The sequence below is a fragment of the Galeopterus variegatus genome, unplaced genomic scaffold (assembly GCF_000696425.1).
Source record: "Galeopterus variegatus unplaced genomic scaffold, G_variegatus-3.0.2 Scaffold135, whole genome shotgun sequence".
NCBI classification, from domain to species: domain Eukaryota; kingdom Metazoa; phylum Chordata; class Mammalia; order Dermoptera; family Cynocephalidae; genus Galeopterus; species Galeopterus variegatus.
The window spans coordinates 558,014-582,042 of NW_007726246.1; positions in this window are offsets into that span (position 1 = coordinate 558,014).

A 24,029-nucleotide genomic window follows, 5' to 3' on the forward strand; every position below is an offset into this window, starting at 1 on the left:
ATGTCTCAAAGTTAAAAAAAAAAATTCAAAAATAAAAAGAGAATTCAGATGTTTTTACAGCTGAGCTTAATTTAACCTTTAGCAGAGATAATTCCAATATCATTTACACTATTCCAAATTATGATGAAAGATGGAAAGCAAACGAGTTTGTTTTATGATGCTTATAAGTTTAATACTAAAATCTGATAGATTTTTAAAAAGTGATAATGGTGGGAGAGAGAGCATTAATCTAACTTATGGTATTACTGCAAAAATTTTAAATGAAATATAAGGAAATTGAGTCCAAAGTATATTTTAAAAAATATATAGTATAGCCCTCCAAGAATGCAAGGATTCAATATCAAGAACTCATACATACATGTAACATTACATTAATTAAATAAGAAAAATAATATTATATCAAGTGTTAAAATATGTTTAATAAAATTTAATAGTCATTTCTAATTTTAAAAACCTCTATGTAAAACAACACAGATCAAAACTATTTGAACATAATAATAATTATTGGCTAAAAATTGAATGCAAGTATCTTTCTAGATTATGAAACACTAAAAGACAATCCTATTGAAATCAGGTAATAAGCCAACTCAATGTTATTTTAGAAGTTCAAGAAAAAATACTAAGAGATGAAAATGAAATAGAAATAATCAGTATAAATATCAGAAAAAAGAAAGAGAAATGCATTTCTTTTTGCTGATGATGTAGTTGAATATCTAAAAACCACAAGTTAAAAAACTACTGAATAAGGGAATTTGATGAGGTGGCCAGTTACAATATAAATGTAGCTTTTCCTTATTGTAGCAATAACAACAAAATGATGCCCCAAATTCCATTTACAACAAAGAAAAAGCTTGAAAATATTGATGCACTTATTTAACAATATAGGTGTAAAACCTATATGATCCAAGCCAAATTAAAGCCTTTTGCCTTTTTTTTTTTGGCAGCTGGCTGGTATGGGGAACCAACTGAGCTAGCCAACCAGCCTGTTTTGTTTTTCAAAAGACAGTTTCCAACAATCATGTAAGCAGATTAGAACACAATAAGATAAGCTACAGAAAAGGAGAAAGTATATGCAATGCACATATCTGACAAACAACTTTATCTCAAATATATAAATATCATTTATAACTCAACAATAAGAAGACACACAGCCTCCTCCCAAAAGTGGGCAAAATATTTGAATAGAAACATTACAAAAGAAGACACACAAATGACTAAAAATACATTTAAAAAATGGTCAAAGTAATTAGATATCTGGGAAATGCAATTGAAAATCTCAGTGAGATGTAGCTATCCATTCACCAGAATTGCTAAAATTGAAAAGACTGAGAATATGAAGTGTTGGTGCAGATATAGAACAACTGGAAATCTCACACACTGATTGTGAAATTGTAAAATAGTACAACTTTGGAAAACTTTTGGCTGTTTCTTAAAAATTTAAACAAGCCCCTACCATACAACTAAGCAATTCTACTCCTAAATGTTAACTGAAGAAAAATGAAAATATGTCTAATGAATGACTTGTACACAAATGCTTACAGTAGTTTTATTCCTAATAGCAAATATTGGAAACAACTAAAACATTTATCAGTAGGTGAATAGGTAAACAAAATATGCTAACCCTATGTAATGGAATTCTACTACTGACACATCAGAGAACCTGATGGTCTCAAAATAATTATGCTAAGAAGCCAGACACAGAGGTGTATATATGTATGATTTCATTTTTATAAATTATAAAAAAGTGCCAAATAATCGATAGGGACAGAAAGCAACCAATGGTTGCCAGGGTCCAGGGAAGAAGAGAAAAATGGATTACCTAGTGGCATGAGGAAACTTTGAAGGTGACAAAAATGTCATGAAATATGAGAATTCTAGGAATAAAGAGAAGATTCTAAAAGCTCCTGCAAAGAATAACAGAGCCCTACAGAGTATCAAGAATTGGGAGAGCATCAGAACATTCAATCATAATGATTCAAATCAAAATGATGTCCAACCTAGAATTCTATAACAAATTACAGTAATCATCAATTATTAGGAGTTAGAAGAAGCATATTTTTCATCTCACCTTCCATGCCTGCTCCTCAGAAAGCTATTAGAAGATGTACTTCTCCAGAATGAGTATTTAAGCCAAATGAGAGTAAGATATGGGATCCAGATCAGAGGAGCTAAAAACGTGTGTAAAAAGCAGCAGAATTCCCACGCAGATCATGAAGGGAAGTCCCAGAATGACAGCAGTGAAGCAGATCATGGAGAAAAAAGGGATCCAAACGGATGTTTCCCAGGAGGGAAAAAATAAATTTATAGATTATCCTATATACCTGATTATAATGAGCGCAGATCATGAAGGGAAGTCCCAGAATGACAGCAGTGAAGCAGATCATGGAGAAAAAAGGGATCCAAACCGATGTTTCCCAGGAGGGAAAAAATAAATTTATAGATTATCCTATATACCTGATTATAATGAGAAGAAATCTACAGTTCTACCAGAGAATTCGGGGAGGGATTAATGTTAGGAACTTGGGGAAGAAAAGCAAGCAAAGAAAAAAAATGAGGCAATTATTAACCCTAGGAAAAACAAAAAGTTTTACAAAAGAGGAAGAAGAGTCATAGTACACTCAGGGGATATGAATATTTACATAGTCAAAATAGTGCAACCAAAAATAATAAAAGTTGCAATATAACTACATTGGTGGAACAGGGAGGAAGGGTATGTCCGGGGTGTGGGTAGCTACAGAAGAGTTAAATCTTTGCCTTCACTAGTAGGAAGAAATTAGATGGTGTCCACAATAGAAATTTAAAAAACAGTTGTATTACCATATACTTGAGAAGTATGGATGTAAATGGCAGAAGAAAGAGCTGAAGAAATTGAGAGTCATTGCCACTGGGGAGCAGGTTCTGTGAATGGGGAAGGAAGGGGCAGGAGATTTCTATTTTTCATTGTAAGCCTTTATAAAATAATTTGACCATATTTTGATGGAAGTGGCAGAATGTTATTTCTGTTTTTTAAAGTTTCTACTGCCAGTTGTGTGTAAGGGAAAGAATAGAAACAGGGAGAATTTTTAGAAGGTTTAGTAGTCCCAGCAGTAGATGACAGTGCTTGGTCTAGGTTGGAGCATCAGAGATGCTAAGGAGTAATTGAATTCAAGGTATATTTTTGAGGGTAAAGTTAATAGAACTTGCTAATCAACCGAATATGGAGAGTGAGGAAAAAGGGAGTCATGGTTGACTTCCAGGTTTTTGACTCATACAAGTAAGTGCAAAATGGTTGAGTCATTTATTTGAGTGGGGGAAGTCTGGGAACTAGATGTGGTAGAGAAATCAAGAGTTCTGTTTTGGATGTGTCGAGTTAGAGAAAACAGCTAAAGGCAAGGACTCTGGACCAGACAGCTGAGTTGGAATCCCAGATTCACTGGCTAGCTGGGTGACCTTGAGTAAGTTACTTAACCTCTCTGTGTCATTTTCCTCATGTGTGACATGGAGATAAAAATTCATCCAACAATTGTTAAATAACAACTTATTTATCCAGAGTTGGTGTAAGAATCAAACTATTAATTAATTGGCAAGGATCGTTGTGTGATTCACTGATTTATCTCAAGCTCCTAGACCAGTGCCTGGAACAGAGTGGGTGCTTGATAAATACTGTGGAACAAATGAATGAATGTTTATCACACATCTGAGAGGAGATGTTGAGTAGACATGGAGATTTACAAGTCTGGAGGTTGGGGCCAGACATAAATTGGGAGTCATCAGTGAATAGGTATTAAAGTTAAGAAAGCAGCTATAATAAAAGAGAAAAGTCCATCTTCAGACCTTGACACATACTACGGAGATAATCCTTAACTGTCTGACAATGCAGAAAAGATAGTCCAGAAATAGAAATTAATGTATTAAGAGCACATGGGAAGAAGCAGATGATTCAAACAAACAATGGAGTTGGGGGAAATAATTAAGAATTGGGGAAAGGAGGGGTGCAGAATCCAATTAGATCCTTATGTCACATCGTAATAGAAAAAATTCAAAATAGGTTAAGGAATTGATAGTAAAATATGAAAACAAAAAGCAAAAACTGTTGAAGGAAATATGGGCAAATATTGAAACTGTTCTCAAGGTGGAGAAGAACTTACTAAATGTGAAAGCCATGGAAGAAATCCAAAGAAAAAGGAAAAAAGGAGATACTTTTTTTTAATAGACAACATAAAAACTTAAACTCCTGAGCATTAAAAATTTACAAACAAAATAAAGAAAAGGACAAACTGGCAAAATACATTTTAAAATATCAGGTAAAAATTTATTAATATAAAATAATTATAATTTATTAAGAAAACTATAAGCATGGTAATAGAAGAATTGACTGAAGAAATAAATAGAAAATTCATGGAAGAAAACTACAAATAACTAATAAACATATGAATAATTTTAATTTCTATGGTAATTAATCAAAGACACATAACTGGGTAGAAAATATTTTTCCATATCAAATTAGCAGAAATTTTAAAAATTATAATATTTAGTGTTACCAAAGATGTAGGAAAATTGGTACTCATAATACATTGTAGGTAGGAAAACTTTCGAGATGGAGTTTTGAAAATATATACTGAAAGCTTAAATATTTTAGTATCTTTTATTGCAAGGGTTTTATTTTTAGGAATATATTTTAAGAAAAATTAAATATGACATTAAAAGTAATGATGTTGATCTGTATTTTTTAATATGAATGACGTCCACAACACTAATAAGAGCGAAGAGCAGGTTGCAAAACAGTATATACTGTGGTCCCAAGTTTGCTCACATATGCTGTCTGAAAAAAGGTCAAAAGCAAATATATCAAAACCATAAAAATAATTGTATTTTAGTGGAATAATTTTGGGTGATTTTTATTTCAAATGCATACTTCACATTTTTTAAATTTTCTGTAATGAACATATATTACTTCATAATTATAAAACATTTAAATTGAAAATGCAATGTATAATACTATTTAGGATACTTCTATAGCAAAACTTACTATTGAGGTTCAAAATTATGCTTAATAAAATTTAATATTATACTTGAAATTCAATCATGATAAAATAATAGATCTATGCAAAGATTGTCAAAGAATGTTAAAAAGCCATTAGATAAAAAGTTGATGTGGAACTTTATAATGGATGTATCAGTCTGGCAACACCTGGGCACTTGGATTAACTTTAGCATTGCTAAGAGTGAGATACTAGATGTTAGGTGTCTCGTGATGTGATGCAATAGGATGTACATAGCACCCCCCATGAACATGGAAGAAAGGAGTGAAGGGAGGAAGGGAGGAAGGGAGAAAGAAAAGAACCTAAATTTAATCATGGTTATAGAATTTTCAGTTACTAGATGTTAGGTGTCTCGTGATGTGATGCAATAGGATGTACATAGCACCCCCCATGAACATGGAAGAAAGGAGTGAAGGAAGGAAGGGAGGAAGGGAGAAAGAAAAGAACCTAAATTTAATCATGGTTATAGAATTTTCAGTTTACAGAAAATTCAGGGGGATAGAAGAATAAGCCAAACAATGCCAAAGAAAGCTAATAACCAGAATGTTGGAAAGGCAACAAGATAAGTGACCCAGTTCCTTCAAGAACTAAATGGGAAGAAAAAAAAGGAGTGGGGTGGAGCCAGCCTGGTGGTGCACTGCTACAGTGCGCTGCTTGAGAGCGCAGCGGCCCTCCCACCAAGGGTTCGGATCCCACATACAGACCGGCCGCTCACTGGCTGAGCGAGGTGCGGGCTCCCACCCAGGGTTCGGATCCCACATACAGACCGGCCGCTCACTGGCTGAGCGAGGTGCGGGCTCCCACCCAGGGTTCGGATCCCACATACAGACCGGCCGCTCACTGGCTGAGCGAGGTGCGGGCTCCCACCCAGGGTTCGGATCCCACATACAGACCGGCCGCTCACTGGCTGAGCGAGGTGCGGGCTCCCACCCAGGGTTCGGATCCCACATACAGACCGGCCGCTCACTGGCTGAGCGAGGTGCGGGCTCCCACCCAGGGTTCGGATCCCACATACAGACCGGCCGCTCACTGGCTGAGCGAGGTGCGGGCTCCCACCCAGGGTTCGGATCCCACATACAGACCGGCCGCTCACTGGCTGAGCGAGGTGCGGGCTCCCACCCAGGGTTCGGATCCCACATACAGACCGGCCGCTCACTGGCTGAGCGAGGTGCGGGCTCAACACCAAGGGTTGCGATCCCGTTGCCGGTCACGAAAAAAGACAAAAAGGAAAAAAAAAAAAAAGGAGTGGGGAAATGCATTATAGATTAAAAGAAATATAAGAAATACAACAATCAAGTATGATTTGTGAGTACAGTCCTTTTTTGATCCTGATTTGAACAAATTATAAAAAGTTATTTTTTAGATCAGTCAGAGGAACTTAATTATGGGCTGTGTTACATGATACTAAGGAATTTTATGTTAATTTTGTTAGTTGTGGTAATAGCATGCTATGTTTAAAGTATCCTTGTCTATTAAAATATAAATACTGAGGTATTTGTGAGTGAAATTATATGATGTCTGGAATTTGATTTTCAATACTGCAGAATTTAAAAGAGAAAAAAGTGTTCATACTTGGTGGGGGAAACTACACTGATGAAATAAAATTTTGATGATTCTTGAAGCTTAGTGACAGCTACATCAGGGTTCAATAGATTATTCTCTCTAGTTTTGTGTATTTTTAAAAATATCTCTAATTAAAATTTAAAAATAAAATGTTAAAATTATTAGCACAGACTTTCAGCTGAATAAAATAAATATTTCTGCTCATAGTTTTGGCATGCGTGGGCATTGTACAAGTTTGCTAATATGAACTTTAATTATTCTTTAGAAATTGAAATCTTCTATCTCTGACTAGGACAGATACATAAGATATAAGATACTCCTATCTGGGGATCCTTAGCTTACTTACCCTGTAGACATACACGGATTTGTGAAAATGGTAAAGAAAATTTTAAAACATCCTGAGAAGACTTATGGGAAGAAATATGTCTGAAAAGCCAAAGAAGAAAACCTAAGAACCTCTTAAGACAAACATACATTCTCTGTAAGGTATTTCTTGAGAATGACCAAGATGTTCAAATTCCCTAAGAAGAAATAAGCGCTGTCCAACTTCTTGCATGTCCAAAGGGCAGCTTAGTGGAAAAGAAGGAATCTTGAACATGTTTAAGGTTTCCTCAGTCTCCTTCCAGTATACTGCGTGTTTAAATCCTACAAGATGTTCTTATTGACCTCTGAATCAGGAGACTGTAAACTAAGCTCACGTTTTCTGTCGGGCATGGCTAGCCATCACACCTTGAGTGTCCGTTTCACAAAGGCAGGGACCACGCTGCTCAGAGTCACAACCACAACCCCATCTCTGCCACAGTGCCTGGCACAAAATAAGTGTGCAATGAATAAATATTACTTGACTGATTGATTGAGTACCTTTTTTGGCTATAACATTATTTCTCAATCTCTCTACCCTATTCTATATAATAAAGGTTTGTTTTTACTGAGAAATGGTAGATGAAGGCTTTAGACCCCCTGAAGATTAAATACTAAAATCCCCATAACAATGTTTTTGGTCTTAGGAGACTATGTGAATTTGAAGGACATTTATAATGCCTAATAAGGCTCTAGGAAGTTAGCCAAGAACTCCACCACCACCAGGAGTTTTGAAACATTGAGAACTTTTCTCCTGGTGTGTTTAAGAATGTTCAAGCTCATTCTGCACAAGGAACGGACTGGCTTATGTTGACACTTCTGTCTTTCCCCACCTCCCCCCTAAGCAACACGGCAGTTTCTTTTCAGGGTCATACGCGATTCCAGCAGCCTTTTTGGTGTGAGGAAGATAGCCCTACATGCTTCCCCCGGCTCACACGGCTCTAATAGGAGACAATCCCCACAACACAGTACAGTTTCCCAGCAGGATAAAAGCTGGTTTCTATAAGGTAATATTTCTCTCTTGAGAAAGTATAGTTTGTAACTCTGGCACTGTCAAATTTGCAGGTCATCTTTGCTTGCTGGGAAAACGAATCCTTACGAAGAGAAGTTGCTCCCTGGAGGGAGAAGAAGGCAACAATCGCCCCCTGAACTGACCCTGTGTCCTGGAAGGATGACGACAATGGGCCCCAGGGAGGCCACCGAGCCAATGGGCAGAGGAGGTTTGGGTGACCACAGAAGGGAGGATCCCTTAAACGGAATGACTTACATGGCCCTTCTGTAAAGCTCTTGCAAACTGACCAACGCGGTCATCAACTATGATCTGATCATTTTCAAGTTGTTGAAGTTGCTCAGCGGATAATAGGATATTGTACTGGCTTTCTCAAATACACACACAGAATCATTTAACGCTATTTTGAAGGGCAAAGGGAAAGCGATCTGACAACCCTGCAAGTGAACAGAGAATAATAACAGCAAAAATCAGACCCTCCCTCCCCATCGCCAGACAAACAGCTCTCTCCCCATCCAAACCAGAGGATGACGATCTCCTGTCGTCTCCTATCTTCCTGGTGGGGAGAACACGTGTATCACAATGGAGAGACCACATATCTGCCTTGCACTCTCTCCATTTAAACACTCTGCTAGCCCATTTCTTTTTTCCTGGGTCACCTCAGAAATGGAAGAGGAACTGTGCTAAGGAAAGGACCACCTTTCCTTTGACACAAACCCTCGCTCCTTAAAGTACATGCATGCTTATCACATTTTAGCTTCACCCTAGTCCAGAGAACACGTCAAGTCAACTTCTTTGTGGTTTTGGAGATTACCTTAATTTTTCGAATATCTAGATAGAACTACTAAAGGGAGAAAAAAAAAAAATCACTTCACGTAGAATTGCATCTTGGACGGCTGATTCAGGTTGAGGTTTACAACATCATTATTTGGTCATATTTACCAAATGACTTACCTGCTCTATTATCTGTTTTTTCAGATGTGTGCTGTTTTTGATTTTTAATTGCTGTTATTTACCAAATGTCTTATTCATTATATTATCTGGTTTTTCAGACGTGTCCTCTTTTTTATTTTACTGTAAAAAGAGTCTAGCCCAGCAAAATTGCTGACTTGCTTAATAACCCAAGAACTGTCAAGTACCCTGTACAGGTTGAGCTCAGAGATTCCATAGCAGTGACTGGTGTGCCTTTTTATCTTCATCCTCACAACCAATGCTTTTTATAAGAACCAAACAATTTGCCTTCAAAAGAAAATTTTAAACACTGACAATTTATTTGATAAGGATCAAGCATTTTGTTGTATCGAATGGCTTCAAATATTCAAAAAGATTGTTTCAGTGGTCCCCCCTCTCCCTGTTCAATCATTTTCTAAAAACAAACAAATAGATCTTTGAAATATTTTATAATTTAAGGAAGTTATATTACTGCTTCAATTTTCCAAGATATCCATGTGCATAAATATTACTTAATATGTCCACGGAGGAGTTAACAATAGAAACTATTTCTAAAAAGTATAAAGTCAATGATAGATTGAATGCATATAACATACTCTATAGCATTTTGGATATTTATATTTTACATTTTGTCATCCTTTTTTTTTCCCACTTAAATACTGGACAGGAAAATATTTTGGCTTTCCTATTCTCTTCTAAGAAAGTCTAGGCTGCTTAACTTGTGGCCAAGCACACATTTTACATTTTGTCATCCTTTTTTTTTTCCCACTTAAATACTGGACAGGAAAGTATTTTGGCTTTCCTATTCTCTTCTAAGAAAGTCTAGGCTGCTTAACTTGTGGCCAAGCACAGAATTAACTAGAATCCTGTAGTAATACAGCTCACTGTATAGATTCAGATAAGCTGTGGGAAAAATCCAACAAAAGGTCATAACCACATAGAGAAAAAGTCTACAGTAGAGCACATTCTTATTTTTTCTGCCCAAGTCAATGTTTACGAGGGAATGTGTTGTTTCCTCTTAAGGCTTGTGCTTTCTTTGTGCTCCAGACTTCAGCCAACTATATTATCATTTGAGTTTTAATCAGCACTCATAAAATACATAAGCTGCCTCAGTCAGTCCAGGCCACTGTAACAGAATATCATAGACTGGGTGACTGAAACAACAAACATTTATTTCTCACAGTTCAAGAAGCTAGAAGTTCAGGATCAGGGTGCCAGCATGGTCGGGTTCTGGTGAGGGCCCTTTTCCTGGTTATGTCCTCACATGGCCTTTTTGGTTCATGTACACAGAGCAAGCGCTCTCCTGTCTCCTCTTCTTTTTTTTTTAAGTTTTATTTTATTTTTAATTGACAATAATTGTATATATTTATGGTGTATGATGTGATGTTTTGATACATGTATATATTGTGGAATAATCAAATCATGCTACTTAACATATTCATCACCTCAAATATTTATCATTTTTTTGTGGTGACAAAATTGAAAATCCCCCCTTTCAGCTATTTTGACATATATAATATATTATTATTAACTATGGTCACTGTGCTTGGCGAAAGAACACCAGAAATTATTCCTCCTATTTAACTGAAACTTTGTACCTGCCTCCTTTTTATAAGGACAACAATGCCATTGTGATGGCCTCACCCTTATGACTTTATCTAACCATAATCACTTCCTGAAGACCCCACCTACAAATACCATCACATTGGGAGCTAGGGTTTCAACATATAAATTTTAGGAAGACACAGATGTCCAGTCCATAGTATATACAATAAATTTATAGGTTCTTACAGTTCTGTTAGGCACCTTTCATGAACCCTCAATTATGAGCTCTGCGTGTGTGTGAATGAGTGTGTGTGTGGATGAGCGTGCATGTACTCAAATTAGCAAAGGGATCTTTTGGATTTCTTTGTTTCATAACTAAGACGTGATTGTTCTTGAAGCCACATGTATTAAGAAATAGCTTCATAAAAACAATTTAACTGGTAATTAAATTTAACTGGTGGTTAGATTACAGATAGATCGGAAACTATTGCAAGGGTTTTACATTTTTTCTTTTTAACTTTAAGGCATCAGGTCATCCAGAAGGCCCCACAGAAACTAGAAGTCTACACTTTCATACGTTCAGATTTAACTCACTTCCACAAATATCCACTGGGGCTAGGCCCTGGGGTTCAGAGATGAATAAGACATGGTTACTTTTTAAGGGCCTAACAATCTGAGAAGAAATCAGTGAAGTGAGAGCCAACAGTAAAGCAGTGTAGGAAATACAAAACCATCAGCCTGAACACAAGGGTCTGGGAGACCACCAGAGCAAATGATCTCCCCCTGGAGAATGTGCGACAAGATGCTACATTCACCTTCCTGGCTGCTTCCCAATATCTACTTTTATCTTTGGGTGGGACTGTGAGGGACTGACCCCCCACTTTAGTTCTAGAGGCAAGTCCCCATAAGTGTAAGCCACTCCACACAATCCAAGCCTCTGTTTGAGTGATTAGCTCAAAAATGGGCTCTACTATTTTCCATTGCTTAGAGGGACCAGTTCAAGAAACTGATGGTCCAGTCGGAGGGAAAGCTAAGACTTTTTTTGGAAAGAAATCCCTGCCCCCCGCCAGCCCCACTATTTATTTCATTTTTTATCAGGAGTCTCCTGATTCCCCTTTGCTGTTTCCTTCTCCCAGACCTCTTGGTGTTTGAGAGATCCATGGCTCAGTCTTTGGTCTTCTCTTCCCTACCTACGCTTGCTTCCTTGGAGATTCATCCAGTCTATGGCTTTAAATATCATCTGCACTCTTTCAATTCTGAAATATATATTGGAAGTCTAGACTTCTCTCCCAAATGCAGACTCAGAACCCTCAGCTTAATTGATACCTACACCTAGATGTTTAATAGAATTCTAAAATTTAACATGTCCAAAACTCAAGTCTGGATCTTCTTCCTCAAACCTGTTCCTACCCGCAGACTTCCCCATCTCAGATAATGGCTTAGGATGAAAATCCTGGAGCCATTCTTGACTTCTGTCATCTCCCTCATCCACTCTAGGAAATCCTGATAACACTATGTTCAGACTCTTTCCAGAATCTCACAATGTCGCATCACCTCCACTGCTACCACCCTCTTCCAGCTATTATCACCGTACACCTGGATTGTTGAAAGAGCCTTCTCAGGGGTTTCCCAGACACCACTTTTCCTCTCCTACAGTTTGTTTTCAACACAGTAGCCAGAGAGATCTTCTTAAACTTTGAGTTGGATCACTTACTCTTTGGCTCAAAGCCCTGTTGATGAAAAGCCCTTGCAATGGGCGCACATGATTTGGCCCTCTGTTACTTCCCAGATCCAATCTCCAGCTGCCCTTCCTTTATCTCCACCCCAGATACACTGGCCACCTACTGCTGTTGAGACCTGCTGGAGTGCTGCTGCTTGGAGCCTTTGTGCTGGTTGTTTCCTCTGCCTGGAATACCCTTCCCCAATCTATCTGCATGTCACACTCTCTCATATCCTCATGACTTTGCTCAAATACCACTTTCTTGATGTAGCCTTCCCTGACCACCGTATACAAATTGCAACCCATCACTTCCCACCCTGCCAATCCTCCTTACTCTGCACTATGTTTTTTCTTTTTTGCATAGACTTTTCCCCCATCTGAATGTATGCTCCACAAGAAGAGGGATCTTTATCAGTTTCATTTTACTACTGTATCCCAAGGGCCTGGAACAGTGCCTGGCATGCAGTAGGTGCTCAATAAATATTTGTAAAATAAATTTTAAAAAATAGGAACGTCAGTTTGAGAGCAAAGTCAACACATATAGGAAAGAACTAAGAGAACTGGATTTATAAGCCCTCATCGAACCATGTCTGAAGTTCACATTATAGCTGGACTTTTCTCTGTATCCAAAATCCACCGTTAGATTTTACTCTTTAAGCCAATTTGAGATCAGTTTTCTGTTAATTTCTAGTAAAGGCATCCTAAGAGGTCCTGACGGTAAGGTAATTTTCAGAGACCGCATATGAGGAGGTCCATAAGAGGTGAAAAAGCTCGCATACTCTTCACAGCCACTGCTCTTAAAAAGAGTAATCTGCACACCTTGTCTACATTTCCTCATCTACTCTAAATAGGTGTCCAAGGTAAGGTAATTTTCAGAGACCGCATATGAGGAGGTCCATAAGAGGTGAAAAGGCTCGCATACTCTTCACAGCCACTGCACTTAAAAAGAGTAATCTGCACACCTTGTCTACATTTCCTCATCTACTCTAAATAGGTGTCCACACCTATCACTGCAACGAAACTGCTGTCACTTTGGTCAGCAGGATCTTCTGATGGGACATTGTTCAACTCTTGTCTTGTTTGTCCTCCCTGTAGAATTTGTCTTCTCTGCAAACTTATCCCCACTCACCTCTCCTCCCAAGGCTTCTCTTTTACCATTTTCTCATAGATTTCCCACTTTCTTCCTGGAAACTCCTTAATTCCTCCATGATGGAGGCTGGACATCTCAAAAAGGTTGGCGCTCTCCAGGGCTGTGCCCACAGAGCGCATCGCCCCTTACTCCACAGTCTTCCTTGCAGCCATCTCATCCAGTCCTGTGACTTCCATCACATGTAGTTGATATGCTGCGAATTCTGCAACCATCTCAGACTTCTGACTACATGAGCCACAGATTGCACAGCCTAGCAGCCTAGCCTCTTAGCTCTTCCACAGAAATCTACTGCTCAATAAGTAGAGTTTATTTATTCCAAAATACACTCCTGCTCTCATATTCCCTACGTGAATGACCCCACTTCACTCCTCATCCTTTCTTTTCCTCCACTTCCAGTTGGTTCCCCAGCCATTTATCCTTTAGATGAAAGCAGCTGCTTCCTATCTGGGCTCCCAGCCTCTAGTGCCCTCTCCTCCATTGCCAGTCCTTTAGCTAACTGGTTTTTATCACTGGGGACAACACGCCATCTCAGGGGCATTTCGAAAATGTGTGTGTTGGGGTGGTGTATTTTTGGTTATCAGAAAGATTGTGGGGCAGTGTGAACATTTAATATAATAGTCAGGGTGCAGGGAAACTAGACACCCTGTAATACTCGGGGCAGACCCATGTCCCGCACAGTTCTCAAATGTCCTGCCAGACAGTCACTAGTGCAGTGCTGCCAAAGCAATTGCATATTGAAATAATTTTCTTTTTATTTCTTCTTTATAATTAGGGCCTTAGGTTGATTTATTTTTTTAAAAAGTTATGTGTAGATAGGTTGTGTTATCCATGAACTTAATTTCAGCATCATAAAAATGATGACAAGAGCTATTTGCTATAAAAAGGCAGCACTCCTTAGATAAAGTCTAGAACCACCGATCTATACCACAGGTTGCCAACTGATAGCCCACACACGTAATGTGATCTGTGTGGATGTGCGTTTTGACCTAGATTGCCAGATAAGATACAGGACACCCAGTTAAATTCAAATTTCAGATGAACAACAAATCATATTTAAATATAAGCATGTCTCATGCAATAGTTGGTATATACTTATACTAAAAGTTGTTCCTTGTTTATCTGATATTCAGATTTAACAGGGCATCCTGCACTTTTATTTGTGAAATCTGGCAATCCTAGTTGTTGGTTTCTTCCCCCCAATATCTAGTTGGTATTTTTTGGGGAACTCCAGATTTCTCTGAAAAAGCAGGTCTAGATTTAGCCTACTTTCTTTCAGGGGAACAGTCAGCTGGAGCTGAATGGGGGCTACTCTTTTTAGATGGGGCTGCTCTCCACGATTCACCACAGCCCCTACCCCATATTCTCCCCCATGCCGTGACCAAGCAAAGCATTGCCGCTGATCAAAATATTTACTGCTAGTAACTCTCACCGGTAAAAGGAAAGTGAGGTTTTTTTTCTTTTACTCATTTATTGTATCTACTGAAAATGGAAAAATAAAGGATAAAATAGGGCCACAAGTTTCCATAAAAAGAAAAAGAAAATGAAAGGAAATGCATTTCTTTGAAGAAGTGTAGAATTTTCCTATGTGTTTTCCAGTGGCCAGCTTCACTAAAAATCTGGGAAGCACTGAAGTTTGTGACATCTTGCCTAAACTATTTTCGGATTGATTTAAGCAAAGCCGCAAATATGATTATGTCACTTCCCTACTTAAGTCAAGAAATCCTTTAGTAGCTCTTCATTTTCTCTAGTTAAAAATCAAAAATCCTTTAACATGACCCAAAAGCCTCTTCCGGCCTCATCTGTCACTCCTCCCACTTGCCCTCAATCAATCCACTTTTAAAAGTTTTAAATTAGTTTCATATATTCACTAATTCTCTTATTCCTTCTTGTGTGCCTAGGAAAACCTCCTCCTCCTCCCCATCTTTCAAGCCCTAACTCAGACACGACCTCCTCTGAAGAGCAAATCATTGTTCTCTGCACCTCGCTCCCCCACCCCCCAATCTGGGGCAAGTCTCTGCTATGAGCTGTTAAAATTTGCCCACCCCCACTGTATTATAACTGCCTGTCATCTCTCTGTGTGTCCCACCAGACTGTAAGCTGGTTAAGGTCAGAGACCTGGATTATTTATTTATTTATTTTATTTCCCTTTGTAGCCCCACAGCCTCCACAATAGGAGCTCAATATATGTAGAATCATCTAACAAATAAACGAAGAAAGGGAATTCCAGGTGAAAGGAATAGCATGAGTGAGGCACAGAGGCATGACGGTGCCTGATGTGTTGTGAAATAACGCGAAGTTAGATGCTGGTGTCATACTTGGTGACATGGTTGTGGTCAAATAAATCTGGAAAGGATGTGGTATCAGATTGTAATGGTTTTGTAAAACAAAAGCTAAGGAGGATAGGCTTTCCTCCGTTGGCATTAGAAAGTCAAAGATGGGTTGTCAAGCTAAGGCTGGGTCTGGAGATCACAGACCCCTCAAGCCCATTGTCCAGATTGGGTCACAAACCCTTCATATGCAGGTCTCCGAGCTAGGTAACTGGCAAAAAGGTCCTCAAAGCCATAGGTCAGAGAGCATGGCTGCGCGAGGCAGATGCTTGAGGCACTAAAAACACCAGCCAAGTCACAGGGCTGCGCATGTGTATTAACTCCACCCACACACAACTCGTTTACAAAGAATGTGCTGCACCACCCCCAACCAGACCTAAGGCAAGGGGGCTTGATTAAATTCTTCTATTTTCCCAACATGGGTTAAGGAGGGAAAACACACGAGCCAATGTAGATTGCAAAACCAATCATAAAGCAGAAATTCCACATCCTTCTCTTTCCTCTTTTCCTTAAGTTAGTTCTTTTCTCTAGCAGTGATTAAACTGGGGAAATGGAGAGAGGGTGAATGGGAGAAAAGAGACTGTTGTCATGAAAAAAATACAGGAGTTAAGAGTCAAACATACCTGAAGCTTAAATTTTGGCTCTGTTTGAATATTCTTAGTTCTTAATTTCTGAAACCATTTCCTCATTTAGAGATGTTAGGGTGAGGGGACAATACCATCCTCTTACCTGCCTCACAGGCTATGAATGTTTAGCTAACATAATGTGTACAGATAGCCAAGCACAGGGCTTGTACAAAGTAAGTGTTCAAAACATGCCAGTTGTCTTGGTGATTGCCATCTACAAGTGGCCTCCGCGGGCTGCTCCCGAGAGGATAGCGGAGAGGGGACGCCACCATCGCTGGATCCGAGCGGTGTTTGTGATGCCTCCCCCACGACACTAATTAAGTAACATGACTTTTACCTTACATTGGCTCCCTAAAGTAACAGCTTTAGGGCTAGTGGTGTGTAAAGAGTCGTCAATAGGCAAAATTGTGGTGTGTGTATGTCACCAGGGGTCTCCCTGGTCCCCGAGGCCTTCATGAGGTGAGACACCCTGGGGAAAGCAGTTCCCATCCTGTCCCTGACCCCTGGGCAGCGGCTTCCCCATCTCCTAATCTTTTCTGTCTATATTCTGTTCTCTCGGTTCTACAGTGGTGACCAAAGGCAAGCTGACCAGTTCATACACAATGAAGGGGACAGTGGATTCATGTGTGATTCCTCTTACATCCTAATACAGTCTTCTGTGTCTCCCCATAAAGGAGTGAGTGTTGTTGGGGTTTTGGGCACCAGGGCAGGCGTGAAGGAGGAAGCTGTTCAGAGGGACCCTGGAGCTCATCCCTGAGAGCAGCTCCGCCTGTATTTGTTTTACTTGGGGACTGCAAGATTTCCTTTCATTCTGAAGAGGGAAAAAAGAAGTTTGAAGATCACCAACCTAATTCAGATCCCACATCTTATGCAAACTATTCACTATAGAAAAGCAGCACTCGTTAGATAAAGTGTAGAACCACCGATCTATACCACAGGCTACCAGAAGGTAGCCCACACACCTAATGTCATCCGTGTGTGTGTGTGTGTGTGTGTGTGTGTGTGTGTCTGTGTGTGTGTTTTGACCTAGGGTTGCCAGATAAGATACAGGGCACCCAGTTAAATTTGAATTTCAGATAAACAACAAATCATATTTTAATATAAGTATGGAAGAGGAAACTGAGGACCAGAGAGGTTAAATGGGTTGAATGAGGCCACTCAGCAGCAGAATCAGGACCTCCCAGGTCATGCCAACTTCTGGCCCAAAGCCTTTCTGCTTAGAACACCCAGTTTCAGGAAGTCCTAGGGTCCCGCCAGGGACATGGCTATGCTGGGAGAGGCACCCTTGGCTCAGACTACAGTGGGACTACGGAGCAAGCTGTTAGTTGGAGCCATGGCCAGTTAGCCAGGGCCTCCCCTGACCAGCCCTGATCCACCTGCTGGGTTAAGAATGCAACTTTGACCAGTGGCCAAGAGCCCAGGGATACTTTGAAAGCTCAAACTTGCCGCACTTGCTGGTGAGGCAGGTGCCCTGAGTGCCCTTTGCATTTTCACCATACTGCAAACATTGCCACATATTCAGGGCAGAGTTCGTTTGGGAAACTCTGTTTCTGAAAACAATTTTATTAATAGAACTGAAAGAAAGTTTGCATTTTCTAAAGAAGGAGAGGTGAGAATCTATGATCCCTAATGGAATGATTGAATGAATGAATGAACGGATGAACACTGCTGAGCGGCTATTTGCTCCAGTGGCTCTACAATGTGCTTTTGAAGTTCTAATTGTAATCTCATTTGTTTTATGTGACCCAAACCCCTTGCCGAGCTAGGTCTTATCCCCACTTCACACATGAGGACACTGGGGATCTGAGATGTAGCATTTTGGCTGGTGGATAAGGTCACTCATACAGACTCTTCTCTTTCTTGCCAATTATTTTATGTGTTCTACATAGACTTACTGAAAGAAAGTGCTGTTTCAAATAGTACTGTTCCTCTGAATACCTAGGAGGATGGGTGGAAGGGTTTCCACCCTGTACGGTTAGGGAAACTCTTTCCTTGAAAAGGGGCCTAGATGCATTCAGTTTCCTTTTAATCTCACCCCTTTTCTTCACTTGCCTGGGGCATTCCATGTGGCTCCTCCACATGCAGCACATTTGGTTGCCCTGGACATGATTATGGGGCCTTACTTGACTACTGATCTGGAGTAACTCTCCCTGATTCACCTGTAGAAAGAGAGTGAACTGGTTACTCTCTCTCTTTCTCTTTTTCTACACACCACCTATATAGACCTATATACACGTGTGTGTATAAAACATTTTGTGGTAGCCATTAGTACGGTGCACCAAATATTTCCAGCTCTTTGCCTCCTGGCCCCTTGTAGGTAGGTGGGGTCATATGACTGGTTCTGGCCAAGGAGTTTGATGAGAAGTGATATGTATCACTTCTATACTGAGTCTTTAATTGCTGGCATGAAACACCCTAGAGCTCTTTTCCTCTCTGCCTGTGACCAACCAAGTCTAAGAGGGTGGCTGCTCCATCAGTCAGATCCCCAAATGACGGTGAAGACCTGCAGCTCCATTCCACTAACCTACAGTGGACATAAGCATAAGCAAGAACTGTGCAGATGTTTTAAGCCCTTGAGAATATGGGGCTGTTTGCTAATGCAGTCTAAGCAGCCTAGCCTAGCTGATACACATTTATAGACCCCAAATGCTTTTTGTGCATATCCCATATCTTCCTCTAAATTAACCTAAGAGGTATGTAGGTGCTATTGCTATGCCCATTTTTTGGATGAAAAGGTCCTGGCTGGGAGAAGTTCATTAACTTGTCTATGATCACCACAGATGGCTGAGAGTTTTACATGCCACATCTCTGTGGCTTCAAACCCTGGTTTCAATCAGCACTCCACCTCTGTTGTGTCTGCTGAGGTGCTTTCTGAGCCAGGAGGAAAAAGACATTTGTTATGCATGCTCCTCAAACACATATTTGCTTCATCATGTCACTTAACACATAATTTAAACTTTCCTATTGTATTAAAAATCCACATTTTTTTTTTTTGTCATTTTTGAGACCGGCCGCACTGCGCCCAGCCAGTGAGCGCACCGGCGGTCATCCCTATACAGGATCCGAACCTGCGGCGGGAGCGCTGCTGCACTCCCAGCGCCGCACTCTCCCGAGTGCGCCACGGGCTCGGCCCAAAAAATCCACACTTTAAAAAAAAGGAAAATCTGGTTTTTAACAAACTTATAGCACCATAAGTTGTAGTTTAATGATTGGTATTCTATCACTTTCTAGAAAATATGATCTGGCAAGTATAAATCTTTCTCACAGCAAGCAGCCCTCAGCTAAAAAAATTAGTTTTATTAACCAAAAAATCATTCTTAGAATTGATGGCTGTGTAGATGACCTTTGGCCTACTGTAATATAGCAATGTGTCTACCACAGTAAAAATGCCACAGTGAGACAGGTCTCACAAAAGGCAATAAAGGGACAACATTCCAAAGACAAATACACTTGAGACCCATATGACAGCCATGAGAAGGGGGAGTCATCAGTTATAAGAAATGACAGTGTTTTGGCAGCCTCGGTTACTTTAACTGACAGGACAAATAAAACTAATGTAAATTTTTTTTTTTAAAGAGCAAGTCATAAGAGTTACAAATATAAGTCAAAGTTAGCTTTGGACTTTGATTTAAATAGGCTGGGCATCCCTCCTTTTTCAGTGCACTGCGGTCTATGTCTGTTACCGATATTATTACTTTCTACTCCTAATTTTTCTTTTGGTTATTTGATTTAATCTGTGTTTTATTGTGCTTTTAATCCTCTCAGACTTACATTGCCCTTCAGACATTCTCTTTGAGGCTTCTGTTCATTTGGGTATGCTGGTGGTTAAATGCAAATCCTCCATGACTTTAGTCGGGAATATAGAGAACAGTGCATTAAAATAGTGATTGTTGTTTCAAACGCAACCTAAAGAGATTGTGAGGTGTCATGACTTTTAACTTTCCAAATTTGAACCCCCAAATATTAACACGACTTACTTTAGAATGCCTGTAGTTAGTTTCACGGAGTCAGGAATAAAAATCTTTCTGAAGATGTCTTCATATTTATTCTGTGACTAGAAATAAGAACCCAAAATAAAAAGTCTTGGAAAGTTTAAAGAAATCTTCCCTTTATTAGTTTCTTGAGTAGCTTACCTATTAAAATGCATCGAGTGTTATAAATACCCTCCTTCTGATTATAATTCTTACCCAGCATATCACTTCTAGAATTGGGATGAGCAAGTTCCACTTTATTTGCTGGTCAAGGACAAGGGTATTGGGATTTTTGTTAAAGAACAGGACATAAATCCAGGGGCTTTTGAAATCTTTAGTGGCTTAATGTTCAAAACTTTGCTTCCTCGAGATGAAAGTTCAAACACAATTTAGGTCAAAGGTTAAAGAAGTCTGCCACTTCAGTGGACAGATAACGGTTGTGAAGGTTTCGGCTGAGGCCTGGTGGCTGAGACAGGCAGGGAAGATAGAGCATAAAGGAGACCCGGCTCCACCCTAGTTATCTGCCCCTGATTTTCTTAAGAACTAATGTTCATTAAATTCCTCTCCCTTAGTAAAGAAGAAAAATTCACAACAACCCAAAAAATAAATCCTACCTTTGTTCTGGCAAACTAGGTCAGCATCCTCTGTTCCTGCTGTTAGTGTTCTGCAGCGTGGATTTCACAATGAATCACCAAGTATTTATGAAACGCTGCTTGATTAAACTTTTCCTTTTTCCCCATCTGTAGGCTCCAGTGTCTCATAGTCAGAGAGAGATCGAGTTGGCAGGTGTTTCTCTTGGAAGATTCCTACGTGAAGATGGCAGATCTGAGGTCTACCTTTGCACAAGCCTGATTTGGAACTGCAGCATCCCAGACATCCATGCTGCATGCAGGGATGCCTCCGCCACATAAAAGCAGCTTAGCAGCATGGAAACTTTATTTTTTTACAACCCGTTTTAATGGGATTGGATTCAGTGGTATAAATTTCACTAAGCCTCCTTTTAAGAAAAGAGATTCATTCACATTTTCCCCAGACTTCTGGTTCTCTCCCCAAACTGATCAATATTGCCATTTAGCAATTCTGTGTTAATTGTAAAGCCGAGATAAGGATTTTCTTATGTAAGCTGTAAGACAATAGTGGTCTTTGGATATAGTTCTAAGGCATCAAAGAAGAGTAACACAGACTATAGATGTCAGTGCAAATACAGAAAGTAAATCTTTTCCCTACACAAGCAGATGAGGTGGTATTCATGATTTCCTCCACGTGCGTGCCCTCAGAGATGGAGACAAGGGTTCCCAGGGCAAGATTTTTGTAAAGGAGGACTCAATAATCAGTACAAAAGATGATTTCACGTGTGTGGTCCTGTTGCTAGAGCCAAGGAATAAGAGCTAGGAAGTCTTGGGTCTTGTGATTACATCTATTGCCAATTCACTGTGTACTCAAGCCTTAGTTATACCGCACCTCCATGTTTCCTGACTGTAAATGAGTGCCGCCACTCAGCCAACAGGCAGTGTAATAAACCTGTGGGAGGGGCTGTGCTTCCTCTCCTCATTAGCCGGCCACTTAAAAATGCCTTTACTGATAACTTTTCCTGTTAGCATGGCAGGAATCAGTGCAGGGCATGGCCAGGCATGGAGCTGGCACCCCAGAGTGAGCAAATATTCTTCAGGTCACACAGCCGTGACCCCAGCTCCCCACTTCTTTTCTCATGTGTCCCCAAAGCTTTCTTGAGCTGTGTTGGAAAGAATCATTGCCATTGGTTAGAAGTGCTTCTGTCTTAAAAGAAAAATTCTCACCTGAAACCACAGGTAAGTCCATTTGAGAGGAAGTTAAAGAATGGGGACATGAAAGGAAGCATTGGATCTAATAATATGCACTTACACAACTCTGTAGCTGGGCTAGAGCAGGACTCCAGAAGTACAGGGATTGCCTAGACGTGATGTTAAATGCAGATTCTGACTCAGTAGGCTTAGATGGCCTTTAGGGTCAGCATTTCTACCAAGGTCCCAGGTAGTGTGCTGTTGTGGGTCTCTAGAGCACACATGGAGTAACAAAGAAACGGAATATACCACCTAATTGCCCTCCTACTCCCTCCAAAGCCAAGAGGCAGTATAATTTGTGCTTAAGAGTGAGGTTCTAGAGTTGGACTTTCTGGGTTCAAATCCTGGTACCAACAATTTTCATCACATGCAACTCTTCTGAAAGCTAAACAGCAAATAACTGGTCTGGATACTTTTCGACAGAATAGGCTAAACTGCTGGATAATTTTAAAAAGTACATGTGTGATGAGACCTTAGTTATGTCCCTTTTGGTATAGGATCTTTGGGTGTCATTTCCACATTAGCCGTGATGATATGTTATTTACACCTTAGGTAATAGCACCATTTGCTCTTTTAATTTTCCCTGCTCTTACAGTGACCTGAAAGTCAACATCAGGCCCTAGATGTAGAAATATTCAACTAAAACTTCTAATATGATAAAGAGTTTAGTATGTGCTGAGGTCAAAATGAACAGTAAGTCTTGGGAATATGACCTTGTCTAGTTCATTTTGACACCCCAGGTTTTAGCTAATGCAGAACCCAGCCCACAAAGGCACTTCACAAATGTTTGTTGAATGAAAGGCAACATAAAAATATTGCATTTAACAAGCTCTGCTCAAATCCCACTACTTCAGACGGCTTTTCCTGACGAATCCCACTCCCGAAAGACACTTTGTACTCATGGATTTCTACATAAGCTTTTAATCTTGCCATCTTGCGATTATTATTATTCATGTGTTGTTTTTAATTAGTCTCTTATTAATGTGTATGTGTATGTGTGTGTGCACATGGGCTTTACTTCCTCAACTCACTATGGGTCCTCTAAGTCAGATCCTTTATTTTCCTGTTTTGAATTCTCAAAGTGCCTTATACAGGTGCACACACAGTGGGTTCTTAACAATACTGGATGATGAAATATCTCTCCTCTGCCTGGACTCACTATTAAATATTTTAATCATTGCCAATAATTCTTTGGCCCTTACTATCTATACCTTTCTACTTCATAGAAAAATGAAAGATTAGATATATTTGAGTGCTAAGATTTTGTAATAGAATGAATTTCTAAAAGAATAAATACTTGTTTCTTCTCTATAAGTCTGATAGAGGCTTTCTTTTTTTGCCAGCGAACTTCTGCATTCATATAAAGGCAAGGTAGGTGATACGTCCTGTTCAACTGGGAGCTCTTACACATCAGACATATACTGCACTTTAATTCTGTAGATCACGGGTGAAACCATGCTCCCTGGTTTCAAAATAACCAAATATGTTATGGAAAAGATCCAAAGCAACAATCATATGAACTAACTGGATTTCTTATAGTTTACTTAAAAATAGACATTTCCTTGATGAGGATTCATTTCAGTAAGATCCTCTTCGGAAGCAGAAAGTTTTCCAAGTCAGACAAGAATGAATCAGTTCTTTTGCTAGATGCAACAATATTTAAAAAGGCTAAGTGCTCACTGTTCACATTTAGGGAAATGCAAGCATCAAAAGGCAATCTCTGGGGCCGGCCCGGTGGCGCACTGGATAGGTGCGCCGCTTGGGAAGCGCGGTGGTGCTCCCGCCCGAGGGTTCGGATCCCACATATAGACCGGTTCCCGCTCACTGGCTGAGCGAGGCGCGGGGGCAACACCGAGGGTTGCAATCCCGTTGCCGGTCCCCGGTCCGGTGCGGGGGCAACACTGAGGGTTGCGATCCGTTGCCGGACATGGAAAAAGACAAAAAAAAAAAAAAAAAAAAAAAAAAA